This window comes from Orbicella faveolata, unplaced genomic scaffold (assembly GCF_042242905.1).
Source record: "Orbicella faveolata isolate gen_17 unplaced genomic scaffold, um_ofav_v1 contig_48, whole genome shotgun sequence".
In the NCBI taxonomy this organism is placed as follows: Eukaryota; Metazoa; Cnidaria; class Anthozoa; order Scleractinia; family Merulinidae; genus Orbicella; species Orbicella faveolata.
In genome coordinates, this window is record NW_028301578.1 from 9967167 (window position 1) to 9986696 (window position 19530).

General features: G+C 38.9%; 1 pseudogene across 1 annotated transcript in view; it reads right to left on the reverse strand.

The window, feature by feature from the left end:
* Nucleotides 1-19530, reverse strand: part of LOC110069726 (uncharacterized) — a 29667-nt pseudogene that overhangs the window by 2135 nt on the left and 8002 nt on the right. The window contains exons 6-26 of the transcript XR_016204429.1: nt 18781-19186; nt 17638-18032; nt 16983-17114; nt 16336-16759; nt 15385-15782; nt 14913-15041; nt 14451-14624; nt 13804-13989; nt 13411-13592; nt 12806-13057; nt 12294-12488; nt 11822-12007; nt 11239-11430; nt 8246-8494; nt 7939-8118; nt 6408-6611; nt 4998-5237; nt 3234-3470; nt 2833-3030; nt 1392-1550; nt 649-781 (exon numbers count right to left, since the gene is read on the reverse strand). The product of XR_016204429.1 is annotated as an uncharacterized LOC110069726 (transcript). The remainder of the gene's footprint in view (nt 1-648; nt 782-1391; nt 1551-2832; nt 3031-3233; nt 3471-4997; nt 5238-6407; nt 6612-7938; nt 8119-8245; nt 8495-11238; nt 11431-11821; nt 12008-12293; nt 12489-12805; nt 13058-13410; nt 13593-13803; nt 13990-14450; nt 14625-14912; nt 15042-15384; nt 15783-16335; nt 16760-16982; nt 17115-17637; nt 18033-18780; nt 19187-19530) is intronic.

The window sequence follows — 19530 nt, forward strand, 5'->3', positions numbered from 1 at the left end:
TGGTAATGTTATTGTTATTCTAGTCTAGTTTGCTATTTTTTAGTGGCGTTTTTAATTAAACAATTATTCTACTTGCGCTTGTTGGATATGAGATGATTATAGCCAACTCGACGCTCCGCGCCTGGTTGGCTATCTAGCATCTCATATTCAACGCGCTCGTGTAAAAAATTGTTTAAATCCTGAAAAAAAAATAAGTTAATTTAATCACTATAATGTGCATATAGCGTATAAATGTAAATTGATAAAGATGAGGATGGTTAAGTTATTAAATGGATCGATTCTAAAGAGGCTACGAGTGGTGTCACTATTTCATGTCTAGATTTAGTTTGTTTTTTGAGATTTGCATTATTATTGTGTGGGTGACCCATAAACCCGAATCATAAGCATCACTGCAGTTGGAAAATTACTCCTACTCTTATGCAAAGTTATATACCGTAAAAACATAGGAATTAAGCAGGTTAAGACAATTTATTGATTTGGGGCACTGGAACGTTTTCAACTCATTCTGTTTAAAATGAAGCTGATCCATCTAGATCCAACACCAAATGATCGAAGGAAATTGTCCACAAAATAGATAGATGGATAGACATATTTTTTAACTTAACGCTTTCGTGAAGTACATTTTTATTTAGTAATGAAAGAACTTACACACAGTGTTTCTGCACACAAAAGATGGTGAGACCAATCAGTCCAATAAATACGCAGATTCCTATTGCAATGATTGAATATAGAATTGGCTTGGATAAACCTTGTTCTTCAAGGCTGGAAGGGCTGGGAATTTCTGAAAGGAAATGTCAAAATGTCAACAAAAATAATTAAATGGCGACAGACTATGGGATTCTTCCGCGGCGAGCAAACTTACACTTCATCGCCCAACTCAAGACTTGACAGGCCTGCTAGTGCTAACCTCTTATTGTCGTGCAGCAATATGACGCAATTTAACAATTTCACGTCGTTTTTTCATGCGTCTGTCCTGTTATTGATCTTGAATTTCGTCATAACATTGTCAAAGTAGCTCTGGATCCACGAGGCGATAGCCAAGTGGATCCGCAGACTACTTTGACAAAGTTATGACGAAATTCATTGTCAATAAAAGGACAGACGCATTAAAAACTGACATCAATTTGTTTTTTACGATAACAAGTTGTCGAACTATCCACTCTCGTTTGTAGACGCATCGCATGAATTATAAATCCATGTGTCTGTCCGCTTATTGACAATAAAAATTAGCCAATAAACGCGCGAGAATTTCTGTAGTTATCGTAAAAAAATTATTGGTTTCATATCTTAAAATCATGCGATCACGTTTTCCTTGCATTTGAAATTGCCTCTAACCAAGAGATGTGTTGTTTAACAGAATAAAACAAGTTAAAGCTTCATTTTCAAGTAACCTTGACAATTTTCGTGCCACTTTGATGCCGTTTGTCCAAATGTAGTTGTACCGGATGGACAGGATAAACATGACGTCTGGGCCTCTTGATCTTGGTATTCATCCACTGCGCATGCCTGGCAACCAGTGGTGTTAAAGAAATACCCAAGCGGACAGTTCACTAATACAAAGAGTAGAATAAACAAAACAAAGTAGTGTCAGCATCTGTGTTCTAATTACTATTAGTAGAATTCTACTTGTATACTAATGCAAATGCTGCAATCTGATTGGCTGAGCTACTCGTATACTATCAGCCATTAGAGTGCAGTAGCTGTCGGTCGTCAACGAAATGCGACGTTTTCATCGTTTTCCCGAAATTTTAGAAGAATGTTTAGATGTAAATTGGTAATTAAACTCCTGAGAAGACTAAAAGAAGGACATTAACTATCCCCACCTCATAGCAATCTTAAATATTGATAATTTCTTGTTTTAGTACTTATAGCGGTTTTCACTTGATTGCCGAAAAGTAATTGGCTTTGCATTACTATGCTACGCGATCGGTTTAAAAAGGACTAGCGGGACCATTTTATCCAATCAGAAGTAAAACCAAAACCAAATATTACTAGTTCGCAAACGTCTTCCAGCGCTTCGCGACAGCTACGTGTATTAACTTCAGGTTTTGATTGATTAATTAAGATTTTCTGTGTCCTCTGCGTTATTATTCAGCTAAAGTGATTACATTGGTTTTGGTTTCACAACCCTCAATTGAAAAATACAATATTACTTGTTGTACGTGAGGCAAGAAATTTGCTAAGTTGTTAATTAACTATCAATTAGCTATTAATAAGCTATTAAACTGCGAGCAAGGTAAGTGCACCGTATATTCTTATCTTGCCTTTCAAGACGGTACCTACAATATTTAATTTTTCTGATTTTTGTAAAGTCAGGTGACCTATTTTCTTAAAAAAATATATGTACACTAGTTAGTGAACAGTTTAACTTGGACAGTATTAAAAGACAGACTATTTGTTAGACAGGTTAGAGTTCTCCCTAGATGTAATAGAACATTTAAAGCCAAAAATGAAGACCGTCAAAAGCAAAAGGAAACTTCTTACCGCATCTTGTCCCTCTTTGGACTTGTCCTTCACTACAAACAAGACTGGTAAGCCGAAACACTGGCGGCTTTGATAAATCATATACTATAATAACTCCGTTGATATCCAGAGTCAGGTCTGTTTCGTTCAATGCCTCGAAACACTCGGATTCAAGACTATCTTGTCATAAAATAAACATATAAATAATGATATTTTTATTAAACCATTATAGTACGCAGGGTACGAAATTATACCTTAAAACTGGTACAAATTGAACGAAGATAATGTGCTAAAAATGGGAGGAAAATGCCGCACATCATATTAGGTTTGTTTGGAATAACACGTTTAGAACATAGCACCTTCTCTTACTTGAGCAGTCGGGAAGACTGGGCGTTCCTTTCCCTGCATTTATCCAGGCTCCCTTAGGACTACACACATACAGTGCTTCTGGTTGATCAACGAACCCGAAACCTTCATTGCAGTGTACGGTGCAAAACATGCCCTTTAGCCACGTCTCACATGCCTTAGCTCCATTCAAAGGTGGTTGTAAATCCGGACAGGTGTAATCTTTTACAAAGGTAAAGATAAATGAAAACTAGTTACTCGATTTACTAAAATTTAATTTTTGATTTAGCGCCCGCGCAAGCCTTGCATTTTTTGCCAGGTATTTCCCAAGGGTTTGTTATTTATTTATTTTTTTTTTTTTGTCTTTTCGTCTTTTGTCTTTTTGTCTTTAACAAAATAACGTTCAATAACTTATATGTATCTACCGGTTACAATGACTTGGAAATGGCACTTGGCAGTATTTCCTGCTATATCTGATGCAGTATAAGTTACGTTGTGCTCTCCCCATGTGAAGTCGCTTCCATTTTGTCTGCTTGTTGTAAATAAGTGGACGCGAACATTATCTGTGACAGTGACTCCTGGCAAAAATATCTTTGTCAGCTTCGTTGAAGACGTCTTGCGGATGTCATCGGGACAGTTTGCAATCTTAGGCGGTTCAAGATCTGTTTGTGAACATAATAATGATATAAATGATGTTGATGAGGATGATGATGATGATGATGATGATGATGATGATGATAATCAACGTTACTTATAATTATTGTGGGTACAACATAACCTTAGCAACTGAGAAACCAGTGGCCCTCATATAAATAGTTTCAGAATAAAAAGATGAACTATTGAAAATCGATAACATAGAAAGATTCTCAAATATAAAACGGTAATGTAAAAAAAAAGTTATAAATAAATAAAATATGAGACACATTAAAATTTTAAAAAAGCAAAGCATTAGAGCAAGTCTAACAATTAAAACAAGACATTGAAAACTTTACATGATAAAATATTAAATGGTCCAGGGCTTTAAAAATGTCCATAAAATGTTTTAATGATGTTTTGAAGATGGGTTATTAATATGGTAGCCAGAAATCATAATTGGTCTGGTCTAATGGCGTTGGCAAGGCCCATTTGAAATTACGAGCACCATCTCTTAATGAATTTACGGCCTGTGGTCTAATTACTAATTAATGGTACCAGCAACAAATTTTGAGATGAAGAAGTGCTACAAACAGTAGAGGAGGAAGTCTTTAAAGCGCGCCTAGCTAATTGTTGCGTGGATGTCGGAGCGTCCAATCACAGGTATATAGTTACAAAAGGTTGTAACTGGATACGCACCTGTTATTAAGCATCTTCGCGATCGCACGCCAACTGAATGACAGTCAGGTGCGTGGAGAGCCAACTAAAACCGAGAATTTTGTTATATAGACGATTTAGGTGGCCTAACAACAGTTTGCGGCTGTTTTGAGTACTTATAAATTGATGCACCAATACTATCACTCTTAATCAGTTCATTCTACAGTAAGAAATCTCAAACAGAATACCGATTCATTGGTAAAAAAAGGTTTGCACATCTTTTCGCGTAAATGGTTACAATAGCAACAGCTTAGCCTGGTAGAAACAGCCCTTATATTCGCTTAAAGTGCTTACAATTTAGAAGCAAGCTCAATGACCCGCATTTTTGTTATTTAATTGAAATCAGGACGTTGATAAGATAATGCAATTTACAAAGTTATTCAGCTGAGATGCTAAGAGTCATCCTTAATTTTCTAGAAAATTTAAAGAAGAAAACGGGAACAATTATTAAGCGAGTTGAGAAGATAAGAATTGTTGACGTTATGAACAATTTCTGTAAAGAGTAGCGATGAAATTTTTTGATTTTTCTATATAACACTTGGGATTCTGTAAAAAGAACCTCGTATAAATAAAACATATTCAGCTCTTAATCGCTTTACGCCTTGTAAATGGGTGACATCAAGAGACACATAAAAGTGGGGGCTGCATAGCTTTCTCTGCCTTTTTTTTTTTTTTTTTTTTTTTTTTTTTGAGAACTTGAACGGAAAGTTGGAAATCGAAATTCTAATCCAATCTTGTGGATTCCTGCTATTAGAGCTGAAATGGGTAAAGCAACAGCTCCAAAAGATGAGCACGTTTAGAATTGGAATTCGATGACTTTAAGATAAAACATACCCTACCTCTGACATAAATAGAAAATGTACAGCTTCCAATGAGCCCAGCTGAATCCGTCGCTATGTATGTGATGTGCTTATTGCCAACATCCAACTTTTGGGGCGGAAGCAAACCACTGAGGCTTACGGACTCGTTAGAGTTGTCGGTGGGGGTTGGTACCTGCCACGTCGCGCTTGCAAATGGTTGTCCAGTTTCTGTGGGAATCTCCACATCGTGTGGGCATTGAATACTGGGAGGTTGAACATCTGTTAAGTGGTAGTTTGGAAAGATTATTGGAAACTAATCTCTCTTGGCGGAGAGGATGATTCCAGAAGTGAATTAGTTATGTGTAAATCTATTAGATGAACTTGTTCTGTATGATTGGGGGTTTTGTTGGGAGCCGATATCACTTACTCCCGTAGAAGCTTGATACAAGGGGAGTCAGATATGCTCTGGAGAAAAGCAATAGGCTCCAAATCCAACCAGTAATGGCAGTGAGTTCATCACGCGGGGTGAACTAAAGCTAACGAGAGGTTTTGCGGCCGATAAGATAACTGGTAAGACGCCTGATAATGCTATAGCGTTCCCCAATGTGCAAACGAAATGGATTGTGTTCGTTAAGCACCGAGCTTGTAATGTGCTGCGAGGAGCAAAGTAGATAAGGAGTATATTGATTACGTCAGTGGATGTGAATGGACCAAGAAGAACAACGTTTAGCATGATAGGTGGTTTGCAAAAGGACAAAAGGTCAGCAAGAAGGTAAGCTGTACTGAATGACAACTCAGATAGCCGTTTAACGACAAGTCTTATTAAATGGATACCGAAGAACAGTACTGATTATCATTGCACAATTAGAAATAAAATACGTTTCAAGCAGATAATAATGTCTATACAGTATGGAATTTAGGGATTTATGTGGTAAATCTGGTGAGGACGAGGGTCAGTATGTAACAAGCATAATGAGTACGGCCGATGATAGTAATGGATCTCTATCTTTTTGTAGTTGAAGGGCCTATTTATCTCAGTGTGCTTGAGAGCTAGCCCTGCTTCGTCTGCAAAACATGGAAGATAAGAAAAACGAGGGACTATGAGGACACTAGGTTGCATGGATATCAGAATTAAAAGTGGATGGTCAAGAGTGAGGCTGAAGGCAGAAAAGGTCGGGGATTTTCAGAAAGGAATTTTCGCATAGAAAGGTCGAGGAGAAGAGAAAGACTGGGGAATGGTGGAGCTGAAGAATCACCAGGAAAAAAGAAACAAAAAACAAACAAGCAAACAAAAAACAAGCAGGTTGGTTAGAGAGCGTGATGGTCTCGTGCACCTGCTACCTCGGAGAAACATGAAACTGTTAAATGACGAAAATGATTAAGATACGTTACTTTCCCTGGTTTATCAGGTAAATAAACCACGTACAAAAGTACATCTACATTAGATACCTCTACATATTATCTTGGTAGTATCTGCACTCCAAAACCCAATTTCATTGCAGGATACGTTTTTTGCACCTTCCAGTCGGTAACCAACAGAGACATTGCACATGAAGAAGCAATCTGTTCCATAATTTACACCAGAGATCGACGTGCATGGATACGGAAATACCTCTCCATATGTTGGCGCTGTAATTGTTGGACACCTAACAACTGGAAGGAAGGAAACTCGAATTACGAACCATTTTGAAAGATAACTGGGGCTCTTGCACAAAGCTTTGGAATAAGAAAAAGTTGCTTTGTTCCTCCATAAAGCTTAATGAGTTGGAGTTCGATAGCTAGCGGTTCGTCTTTCGCTTTCTTTCACTTCCGTACTTGATAACGGAGCAAGCACGGTCGAGGATATCTTATTTGTTTAAAAATAAGAGCATTTAAACGCTAAGTGTATTCCTCAAGAGAGAAAACTACTTCAAATTAACGCGTGGCCTTTTTTAATTTTGTCTGTCATATATTAAATGAGTAATCGTAGGAAGGTTCGAATAATTAAGGATTTACACTACTCCTGATATTTGTAAATTCTCTCAAATTGCACTCCCTTAAAGGCTTGTGCACGCTTGATAGAATTTTCAAATATCAGCCGTAGTGTAAATCTTTAATTGCACTTGCATTCATATCCACCTACGCTTATTAAACCGTAGGGTCTCAGTTTCCAAAAAATCCACTGAAAAAGCCGTGAAAGTTTAAGTAGAATGAATAAAGGGGATAATTATCACGAACAGGTGAACAGAAGAGTTTTAACAAAGTATGAATTGGCCAGTCAGCCTTCAAATTAAATTGATTTCACTAAGAGTTGGATGAAAGCTATGTTCGTTCAATAGGTATAAACACAATTACCAAGTTCGATTTCTCGTGATATCCAGACTTACCAAGGTCACTATAGATGTTATCAGCCTCAGCCGATAACACTTACACTTGATTATTCTGGATATAACGGAAAACAACATCCAGTAATTGTTCGAGCGAGTAAGGTAAGGTCAACTTTATTTAGGCAGGGTGGCCCAATCAGCACTTGGCTGGTATCAAAAGGGGCCCTGCGTAAATTAAGACTACATTAAATTTCTATACATAGAGATTAACGTTTACAATTATAAAAAATTAAAAATAAAAACTACTCTCTAAAATAAAGTCTAAGAAGATTTTTAAAAATGGGGAGCGATGTTGTTAAGTCATTTATCTTTGCATACGTCAACCAGATTCTCATACATAATCGTATCTTTTTGGTACGCTTCGGCGGTATTTCAGATGATGGTTCAGACCATGGTTTAGGCTATCGAGACACTAATCGAGCCTGTTTAGCCGAAGCGCTCCAAAAAGATACAATTAGGTATTATGCATGGAAGAAACAAGTTACTGAATGTCGCGAGCAATCAATTGCAATATAATACTCTCCTACAATGATTTAACAGTGCTACACGAAATTTCAGTTTTGCGTCAAAATATATATATGCAGATCAAAAAGAAGTGAGTAGTAGTCACTTACTGTTACAAAGGCTTGTGTCACCTGACCATGTTCCGTCTGCTCTACACGAGCGCTGTCGAGACCCAGCCATTCGGTATCCTTTATCACAAGAGAAGGAAGCCAGGGAACCAAATAAAAATCCACACGAAAGAGAAGTTATGGCCCCGTGTATTGGTGCTTGAAGAACAGTACAGGACTTTCCTGTGAATAACAGAAGTTCAGTTCTGTCTTTAGAGAGAAGCCGAACCATTAATCAAGCTTAATTATAATATTTCTTGGTATTATATTTATTTACCATAGTTTCTTGAAGACAGAAAGATTGACTTACTTGTTACTTGCACAATAAAAGTGCAGTTAGCTCCGTTTCCACTGCTGTCTATCGCGGAATACAGTATGTTGTACAGACCAATACTAAGGTTGACTGGAGGACGAATGTCAGGGTAGCTGACAGACACGTGATCAGAGTCGTCAGTCGCCACTGGTTCATTCCATAGGAGTAAGGCCCTGGACGAGCATTCAGTAGCATAGAACACCATGTTGTTGGGACAGGTGCCATTAAACGAAGGCGGAGAAATATCTGTAAACGACAAAAAAGATTCAACTTTTTAACGGACAAAAATGGTTGAACCAATCAAAGATATAAAGTAGTTGATAACCAGTACCCTAGAAATTATAAGGGAACATGATGGTTAAGTTGGTGACCTCTAACAAGACAGAAATTTATGAGAATGATGATGATGATGATAATGATGACTACAATAATAGTAATAATAATACTTACAATAATACTACTAATAATAATTACATTTTTCTAGGGCGCATTTCTCAACTCAACGCGCCTAAAAATAACTAACTCACTAACTAACCAAGCCGGTGTCTTCACGAGAAACCAGAAACTACAAGGGACCGCATACGATAAACGCTCCCAAAGTAGGATCTACAAGAGATCTGATCAGCCATAAAAATGTGTGAAGACAAACAATAGACTGCAAGGCTGATACTACGTGAAAAACGTTTCGAGACACCAACATGACAAGAACCGATAAAGTAGGATCGCAACAGTGGACAGCTGTTTCGCCCTTCTTGGGGCCCGTCAGCACTGCGTTGCGAAGATATGTAACGCCAGCCCAACAGCCAACGCACATAAATTGCAAAATGACCCGTTTACTATATCAAGTGACTACAAAATGTTTAAGCAAGCAACCGGAATGATGATCCTGCTGGTATACGTTGGATCAATAGTGATCTAATCGGCTTTACGTATAAAATGAAGAATACAAAAGCAAAAACCGACACAACGTAGGATGATCTTTTTGAAGGTGTACTATATTTGGGCTGGCCAAACCAGCCTTCTTCAGGTACAAGGGAAAATTTTACATTGGTACGTATTTTTATGTAGCCGATATTCACGTAATACCGGAAATACGCAAAAGTAATTGACAGTGTAAATTAAAGAAAAGCATACGGTAAAATAAAATAACATGATAAAAGAACATAATAGAAGAAAACAAATGGAAACAATTAATATGTTTCCTCGCGGATGTTCAGACCATTAGGATCAATTGTTCTGCCTTTTTGAATTAACAAAGCTTCCCTGGCCTTACGGTAAGGCTAGGGAAGCTTTTTTGAAGTGAAATTTTTAATCGAGGTAACACGGTAGCAAACCTCGGTAAATGGCGGCAAAATCAAAAGTAAGCCAACTTATGTTTGTCGACAGTTGAACGCCTCATCATGGTTAGCTCAGTACCCGACAGAAACCGAGGAAACATTGCCGCGACATCTTGGCAGCCAGTGTTCACGCGTTCAGCGCGTAAAGAGGAGACAAAGATTCCTCCTAATATAAGTAAGTTTCAGGTCAACGGGCCAAAAAAGCTAAAATAAACTCATGCTTAGGCAAAGAAATCCCGGACTGCTGTTTCCTGTTCATCGCCAGTGCCGTAAGCGTTTCCTTTTTGTTAGAAGTTCAGTAGCTTAATGGCAGTGTACCGGCAGGCGCAACTAGAAGAAGACCTACCACAAATAAAGAGAAAAAAGTCATAATTGATGTCTATGGAGAAGGAAAACAAATGTTAGAATTTTAGGCGGCCCCAAATAAAAAAGAAGTACTGGTAAACGTTTACCTAGCCCGGGCTCCGCGGCAGATGCCGTTTCAGGTTTTTTTTTTTTTTTTTGCGGGAAGAGGCTCAGCGAGATATCAATTTTTTCTTTCCGGTATTTATCTACAAAGCCTTACATTTAAGTAGACTTTGGCCCGCCATCATCGCAAACAAATTGACAACGACCTGCGTTCGGCATTGGAGTAAAGTCAGAAATTCTATAATTTTCCGATAATTTCTGTGCCACATTGCAGCACTTGCTTTCCGAGAAACCCTCAAACCGTCCGTTGTATGCGGCTTATTTTAGTTAATTAGTTCCGTGTAAACAGCTTCTCTGATAACTGCGGTTTGGCTACGAAACTTCGGTAAGCAATAACCGAAGTAAACCTCTCTCGTGAAAACACGGCAAAAAAAAAAAAAAACTAACTAACTAATTTAAATAATTAAACAAATTACTCAAACCGCAGCTGGTTAATCAACAGTGCGTAGTGTACTAGTTTAAATGTAACCTGTGTGATACAGAGAGCTATGTTGGCTACACGCGCGGGCATTTATATGCCCGCGTGGATGGCCATAAAAGCACGTCATCTTCAGCACGCAAGCACTATGACAACGACCACGCGGGTGCTGTCCCTGAGGACCTCCTTAGCTGTTTCAAAGTTCTCAAGAAATGCATGAACAAATTCGATTGTCTTGTAAACGAGATGCTTTACATCAAACAATTACCACCGAGTTTGAAGGTGCAAATGGATTCTATCCGTGCTAAAGCATTTGTGCAGCCACCTCCGCTATGTAAATTAGTTATAACTCTTGAACTCGCATTTGTTAATTTAATTCTCATTTGTACCCTTGATAATGGCGTCATGAGGTCGCCGAAACGTCGGGAGATTATATTGTTTGTTTTTACTTGTCTATGTATAACTTATGAAAAATAACAGTCTAGTTAATTTAGTAAAAAAAATAGATCTGCAGTTTAGTTTAAAAACTTTTGACGGTATTAGCTTTCTTGACGTCTTCTGGAACAGAATTCCATAACTCCGATGCAGTACAAGAAAAAGCTCTAAGACTTCCTCTAAATGATTTGCAAAAAATTCATCGTATTTCAATGTTAAAATATTAAAATATTGAAATATACTGGTAATAAGCAGATGCAGGTAAAAGAAAAGAAAACAAGCAAAAACAAACCATACGTTACTCTACACTAGGGTAAGCTAGCTAACTTTACCTCTGCAATGTGTATCGTTCGACCCAGTCCACTGTCCGTTATTATCACACACTCGTACAGAAATTCCCTCGAGAACGTATCCGGGTCTTTCACAAGTATATCGACATGTCTGGCTATAATTACTGCCAACTTGGCACGAAGGTGGAGAAATGACAACAAACGCTGGAGGAGTGAGTGCGCCGCAATTGATTACTAAAATAAACGAACAACAAAAAAGAAAATATGAATTTATGGAAGCGTAAATGTTAAGGTGATGCTTGTATTAGGACTATTCCTGAGATTAAGAACTTTAAACTTGATGTAATGCACTCTTCAATCCTGTACTGTGTAACTGTTTCCGACAGACTTCCATTATTCCACAAAGAAGCAGCTGTTTCTGGTATATTCTTTCTTTCCTTTGTCTCTTTGCTTTAGCTAGTGTGAAACAATCAGTCGTAATCGGCAATGGCTTACAGAAAGCTTTAACTATGAAATGGAGAAGGTATGTTCCTACCAATGTGAGTCATTGTGCCTCGGGTGTTTTACAGCTTTTAAAACTAAATTACTAACAGCCGTTGATCGTAAAGGGTTGTATTTTACTAACCTTGACAAGAAGGCATGTCTCCACTCCAAGTCCCATTTTCTAGGCACCGCCTAGTCGGTGAACCAATTAGAGTGTAGCCAATATTACATGTGAAACTGCAATGAGTGTTATAAGTTTCTGATCCGATATGAGTACAGCCGGTCTTAACTCCATTAGATGGAGAAGGCAGAGAAGGGCATGTTATGGCTACAAATAAACGAAAAGATCAGTTCTTAGTTCTGCGAAGAACTTACATCGCATAGACCTCACAAAATGCAAGTTCCTGAGTCCAGCACATCAACCATTGAGCCAAACTTGTCAAATAAAAATTAAACAACCAAATATTACAAGGATACGTACCCTGTTATTTCTCCGTGGTTGATGTCCCAGCTTGATGAATGTCAATATATTTTAACTCTATTGAGCATTATTCAGAGGGTAAAAATAAAATGGATCGTTTGATTCTATGAAGGCTGTCATCTGTATAACTTACCTTGACATATAGGCAGCGGGTTATCCCATGATCCAGGAGGTCTGCTGCCAGGGGCAACACACGTGACTGTTGATGAGCCATTCAAACGATAACCAATCATGCAAGAAAACTTGCATTGTACCCCAAAATGACTACCGCAGCTGCTCGTGCGCAGTGGACTTCCTTGGTCTACCATCAGCGATGTACAATTGATAACTGTTGACGTCAACATGATAAGCACATAATTGTTGGTTAGCATTTCAATAGGACTGTATTACCCGTCGAAAATAGCAAATTCTTTAGCTTCTACATGTGGGAAAATAATTTATCACTACATCACGAGCAAAATGAAGACGAGACAGCAAGAAATATTAAAAGCAATGTTTTTTGGTGCAGAGATAGAGGGAGATGGTGAGATACAACACCACGTTTTGTATGCTATATCTTATATAATAATTTGCTATTACAGATGTGCTGATACAAAATTTATAAAAAAGTAAATATCTGTAACTTCGTGTATATTCAATTCGCACCTGTTACTTTAACAGTGAAGCTACAAGTTGCTTTGTTCTTTGATTGGTCCTCTGCAGTGTATATGATCACGTGAGTTCCCTGACTGAGTCTTTGTGGCGGTTGGTAATTCGACATTACCGTAGGCATGATTCCTGAATTATCAGTAGCAAACGGTTCCGTCCAGTTTACTTCTGCTGAAAACATGCCACGTTCTGCATATACCAGCAATGGACTTGCTGGGCATTTGAGGCCAAATGTTGGAGGAAGGATATCTGAAATATGGAAGAAAACAATATTAAACAATCGGTTTAGTACCGCAACAAGTACTTCAATTGATGTAGCGAAGTCCTGAAATAACTTCTAACTGATTACATGTTGTATGTCACGGTAGCCTGTCGGGATCTTTTTTGCAAGGCCACACTTTCAGTTGACTCTCGCATAGCTAGCATTATAACGTTTTCGTTTGTTTTTGGTTATTCGGATAAAACCTTCCCAGGATTTCTTTGATGGGGTTCGTTATCAGCAGCTCTTTATATTAAGTTTTACCAAATTGTCAGTGATTCAAATGGAAGTTACTCAGTAGTATCTTAGAGGGTGTATGGTGTACTGGAACAGATACTGGTACCTGTACAGTTGATCGCGTTTCCACTCCATTGTCCAGATTGTAAGCACTTCCTAGTAACATTCCCGTAAAGGCTGCATATCCACTTTGGCAGCCGAAGACACAGTTTGATCCGTACGTATTGCTACAGGACACAGTCAGCAGAATGGCTCTAGCAGGGATGCTCGAAGGCGCACACGTGACAGCTTTAAGTATAATGCACGAATTTGTTTTAATAATACTAGCAAATAACAAAAACGTGCTATGAATGGTATGCAAGCAAGTAATGACAAGCCTTTGGATCTTTTGAAGAGAAAGAAAAGTTATCGTTCTTAACTAACACATAAAAGCGATTTTGCTAAAAAAAAAAAAAAAAAAAAGATAATGTAAGCTTAATCTGGTTATAAATATTTTCACCTTGGCAAACGAAATCTTGGCCACTCCAGGTTCCATTTTCAAGACATTTTCTTGATGAAGAGCCGATTGCATTATATCCAGGATGGCAGACAAAGAGGCAGATTGTGTTGTAATACGCCACTGCTGTCCCTGTGCAACTTTGCCGGATGCCATTGGACGGTGCTGGTAAAGGTGGACATGTAACAGCTGCAACCCACAGCAAGAATATTTTGGTCGTTGGTGCTTATTAGCAAGGGTTTAATTGAATAAACGTAGGGCTACGTTGCTTGCACTTAAAGCATGCTTCAATACAATTGTTATATAAACACTCACGATGCGATATATATGTTCAGGTACTTCTTGTTAATTATGTAACATCTACTCAGAAAAGATGTAGTCTCTGATATGCGTAGTTTGCCAAGAATCGTCTGACAAACGAATTTTTTCTAGCTTTAAACAAAACTAGTCGGGAGCCGGGATTTCCGTTCTTTCATTTCAACGTAAGAGAGGAATGGCGTAAAAGCAACAACAAAACAAAAACAAAAGGAAACAAAAAAAATCAAAACTTGTCCTGCACATTATCGGGCACATATATCTTGCCCATTTCCATTATCGAGATTTTCTCATTTTTTCCCTATATTTTCATCAAGAGACAATAGCACACTTACCATTACACTGAGTCTGAGTGCCGGTCCATGTCCCATCGCTGTTGCATGTCCGTGTTGTTGACCCATTTAGGATGTATCCTCTGTCACAGGACAAGTGGCAAGTTTTTCCTGGCAAAGTGGAACAAGGCTCTAGACTGCCGTGGATTGGTGCCGAAAGCTGTGGGCAGCGATTCACTATTTTACAAAAGAAAAACATTTGAATCCATACTCCACTTGACAACATTGCGTAGCAAGTATGTACCGGCCCGAGAACATGTACTCAAGGAAAGGGCTTTATAGAGATTTGTGGCATGGTCGACTTTGGGAAAGAACTGTGCGTTAGTCAGGATGTCCTACTGTTGGTCTTACGAAAACTTATGGCCCATGAAACTCATCATACATTATTGGTTTGAATCTGCTTAATAAAAATGCACATAGGAATATGCGAGCATCATTTGACAGTTCGCCTGGGCCGGGCCTTACCTCCTTCACAACTGAGGGCGTCATCAGGCTTCAGCAGTATTCCTTCCGGACAAACGCATTGATGGCCTTGTGGATTTGGAAGACAGATGTGGCTGCAGTGTCCATTCAGTTGAGAACAGCTGGTGGACCCTATGAGATAACAGAGAGCTACCTTGTTATTTTTCGTCTGGTACGTTCACACAACACTCTTTTTTCACCTAGTCATTGAACAAACATTTTAACAAAACATACTTTGTGAATTGCCAATGGGCACCAACTCACTTCGCTCTACCTGTACACTTCAGCGCTTGACCCCCCCCCCCCCCACCCCCGGGAGAAGTTAATGCTATTGACTGGCTATCTGCTCCCGGTTTCTTAGAGGGTGCCCCCCCTCTCCCCCCCTCCCCCCCCCCCCCCGCGCGCGCTCCCCGCCGCAAAGAAAGTTTAAGGACGCCCAGGGAATGTACATTTTATCAAATCGAAGCTGATTTACCGTTAAAGATTTTTGTGTTATCATAAATATGCAATTCCATTGGCCTTCCCATTCCTTGAACCAATACTTCACTGAGAGAGGAGGTCATGTTGTATTTGTGGAAACTCTTGTTTTTCCAGTCAGACCAGTACAGAACGTTATCAGTCAGGGCCAGTCCAAACGGATGCAGGTTATCAGAGGATAAGTCAAGTATGAGCACTCGGTTGTTTCCCTGGAAGTCAACTCTTTCTATTTGATCAAGGCTAGCATCGCACCAATACAGCAGTCTGTTTTCGAAATCCAGGGCTAGTGAATTTACCCACACAAGTCCGGAGCTAAGGAGAACTGTCCTTTCGGAACCGTCCATGCTGGCTTGTTCAATCTTTGGCGATGATCCCCAGTCACTCCAGTACATCTTTCTAAATAACAGATTTATCATAATAAAACAGAATATTTGGAATTGCATTTTGATTTTCCCTGGGATTTTAATGAATTTGTAGTGATTTCTGTCTAAACGACTTGCTATCATGATTTTGGTAAAGGAAATTTTCGAAAAGATTGACCTGCTAAAGGTCCAAAAGGCGTAAGACAATAAATAACACAATCGACTATTTAATTAACTTCGTAGGATAAAATATGACATTTTGATCCTGATGACAACTCGAATCTGATTGGTTGGGTAGTCCTTTTTGCAAGCGACCTAACAAACAGCATCATGATATGTGAGTTGACGAACGTTTTTGGGGAGAAACACTTTGGAGGAAAGATGTTATATAAGTATTTTCGTCTGTATTTTACGAGTGTTTTATATTCCGGCCTGAAAACACCCGTGTCTATATAGTAAAGTTAAACATACTTATCCCAAATGCTGCAGCTTTTGTACCAGATTACTTAGTGAACTCATTTTAGATGATAGTCACTATAAGATGGACTGAAAAGCAAATCAATTAAAACTCTGCATCTCCGAATTACCTCTCCGCCAGGTTAAGGATTATAGCTCTTGGTTTGTCAATGTTTGAAGTGATAAGGCTCTTCCTAAATGATCCATCTAACCGCGCTACTTCAACTTTACTTGTTCCTGCATCAGTCCAGTAAATATTTCTTCCCTCATAGTCCAATGCCAGCCCATCAGGTGTCTCTACATTATTATACGCAATGACTTCCTCCGAAGACCCGTTGGGGAAGGCCCTAGCCACCAGTTTTAAGGTAACGTCTGTCCAATAAATTTTTCCTTCCACTGGATCGAAATCAACTGCCACCGGTCTTGAGATGTTTGTGCTGATTTTGAGCGGAAAGCAAGGGTTTTCCTCTACCGGGAGTGGAACCTTGTAAATTTCTCCAGAATCGGCTTCAGCAAAGATCATAAATTGTTCAGAGCTTTTCTTATAAAACAAACCTTGGCATTAATGGGGAAAAAATAAAGCAAAAAATTGTGATCAGTAAAGAAATCATTGAATGTCTGTCGCAACAAATAGTCTAGAATGTTTCAGAGTGTGTCCATAGGAAAAGCAAGCAGAAAAAGGTAGGTGGTGATACAGCTCGAATCATCGATTTCACTCAAACTAGTGAGTGAATGATCTTGGCAAAAAAAGTGACTAATTGCGGAAATACTTAAGTACCCTCATCATAATCACAGTTTTTACCATCCGGCTTGAGTGCAATACCCGTTGGACATGCGCACTGATATCCTCCTGGTTTTAGAAGACACAAATCGCTGCATAAACCATTCCCTTGAGAACAAACATGAGGTCCTACCGATAAAGAAATAAAGCATTGCAATAGTCAACGCTCGATATCTCAGTCTTCTAACAAGACTTTAAGGCCCTAGGGAAAGAGAAATCATTTAAACCCCTTTTCCCGGAGGGGAATCGGATGCAAAGAAGAAGTGGCCAAATTTAGCGTTTTGTCTTGCGAGCCTCGGAATTTCGTTAGAATTGTGATGTATTTGACGCTGGTCGAGTAGAATTTGCGTCTCTGAACGCAAAGGAGAATGTCAGACAAAGATCCGTGATATTAGAAATATTCAGAAACGTACTATTTGTTTAATAAGCATTGTCCCAGAAAAAAGAAACAAGTGGATTTTTGAATCCTTTGCATTTTGTTATTTTAAAGTTTCTAGCTTTTCCCATCTCAGGTAACTATGGAAAGCTGAAAACCGTTCCACAATGGGCATAACAGTTCTTAAATAGCATTAACAAAAAGGAAATAATTATTTTAGGTTCATATACCATGTACTGTTAATAGTTTAAAGAGAAAAAAATGCGGATATTTTACCCGAAAATATTAAGGAAGGATCAAACACGTGAATGTCCATGGGCATTTGCAGGCCAGTTATTATCACATCCTGATTTCCGCTAGTTATATTGAATCTTGAAACGCTCGTTTTATTCCAATCGGTCCAGTATAACATGTTATTGTACACCACTAGACCAAAAGGATGGATGTTGTTCCCAGATGACAGTATAAGCTGTCGATTTCCACCAGTAAGGTCTGATGTCTCAATTTTGTCTAGTTTGGCATCGGCCCAAAAGAGACGGTTTGTCGTTTGGTCGATAGTAAGTCCATTTGGCCAGACAAGGTTTATAGTTACAATGGCTCGTCTCGCTGAACCATCCATCTCCGCCTGCTCGATCTTTGGACTGGCGCCCCAGTCTGTCCAGTACATCGTGCTGAAAGCGTCAAAGAACACGGAAACATTTTGTGATTGAACTCGGAATAAGGTAAGAACACAAGGGGCGCGCAGCAGTGCAAAATTTAGTACATCCATCGATGTCCGTATCGAATGCATGCCTAAGTATGAAACGTTTTTCCTCCTTGGACAAATTATCGATCGGCTTATGGCTGATTATAAATATTTAAGTAGTGGTGTCATTCAATTAGGATGGGAAAAAAATATATATGTATTAATATACCGTAGATTACATTTTCCTTGGGTAAACCAAAAATTACAACATTTCACTTTATTCCGCCTGGGGGTGGCTACGAGTTGAAAATATGTCGATAAATAAATATATACCGCCATTCAATGCACAGTGGAACTTCGATATAACGAAGGGCCAAGGGACTGGCGAAAGATGTTCGCTAGGACGAGGTTTCGTTATATCAGGGTACGTTCGTTTGCATACATTTTACTATTACTGGATCGAAGAACAACATTCGTTATACGGAGGACCTCGTTAAATATATAGAGGTTCGCTAAATCGAGGTTCCACTGTGGTAACCAATTTCGCTTCAAATATATAGTAGAATATTTGCAACATTATGCATGACCAAATGCTATAAGCTGTGTTATCTTGAAAACAATGCCGGGACGTATATTTATCGTATGTTATCCCGGCAGATTTCACCTCAAGGAGAGAGCAATGCTGAGTGAGTTATTTTACGACCTTCCAATTTTTCGGCATCCGATTCACTTACCCATTTCTCTCATCCAGGATTATGGCTCTTGGTTCATCAAGTCCATCTTTGATGAGCAGTTTCCTGCTTGTCCCATCAAGCCGAGCCACTTCAATCCTATTGGTCCCTCTATCAGTCCAGTAAATATTTCGTGCCACGTGGTCAATGGCTAAGCCTTCGGTATTCTCCACGTTACAGCGAAACAAACTTTTTACAGCAGTTGCATTGAAAAATGCGCTAATTATGAGACCTTGTGCAATGTCTGACCAGTACACACGTTCTTCAACTGGGTCAAAGTCCAAAGCAATTGGGCGTTGATTTCCAAGATGACGAAACAAAGTTTGTACCACAAAGTAGTTAACATCCAGTGAAATAATGTTCGTCGATTTGGCGTCGGCGTCAGCAAAAATGATAAACTTCTTCACTTCTACGATAAGAATTACAAGAACTGTATGAAAACACATTTCCTGATTTGACGATTTGACTTTTTTCTCTCGGTGATGTAGAAATACTTATTGTACAGCTCCTTACAGGGTTACAAACTGTAATGCATTCTTCACCTTTTTGTCAAAGGAGTCATCAGAGCTGGCTATTTTTTGGATCTCACGAGGAGGGAGTAGAGATAATGGTTTTGAGGTGACCTTCAACAAAGATATCTTAAAATCTCCACTCAGCGTGTAGACGACAACGTGAATAAACGTCTGGTTGAAAAAAAAAAAAGTACAAACTAGGTTTGTCACACGGGTATATTTAAAGGTAAGTCGGGAGTTT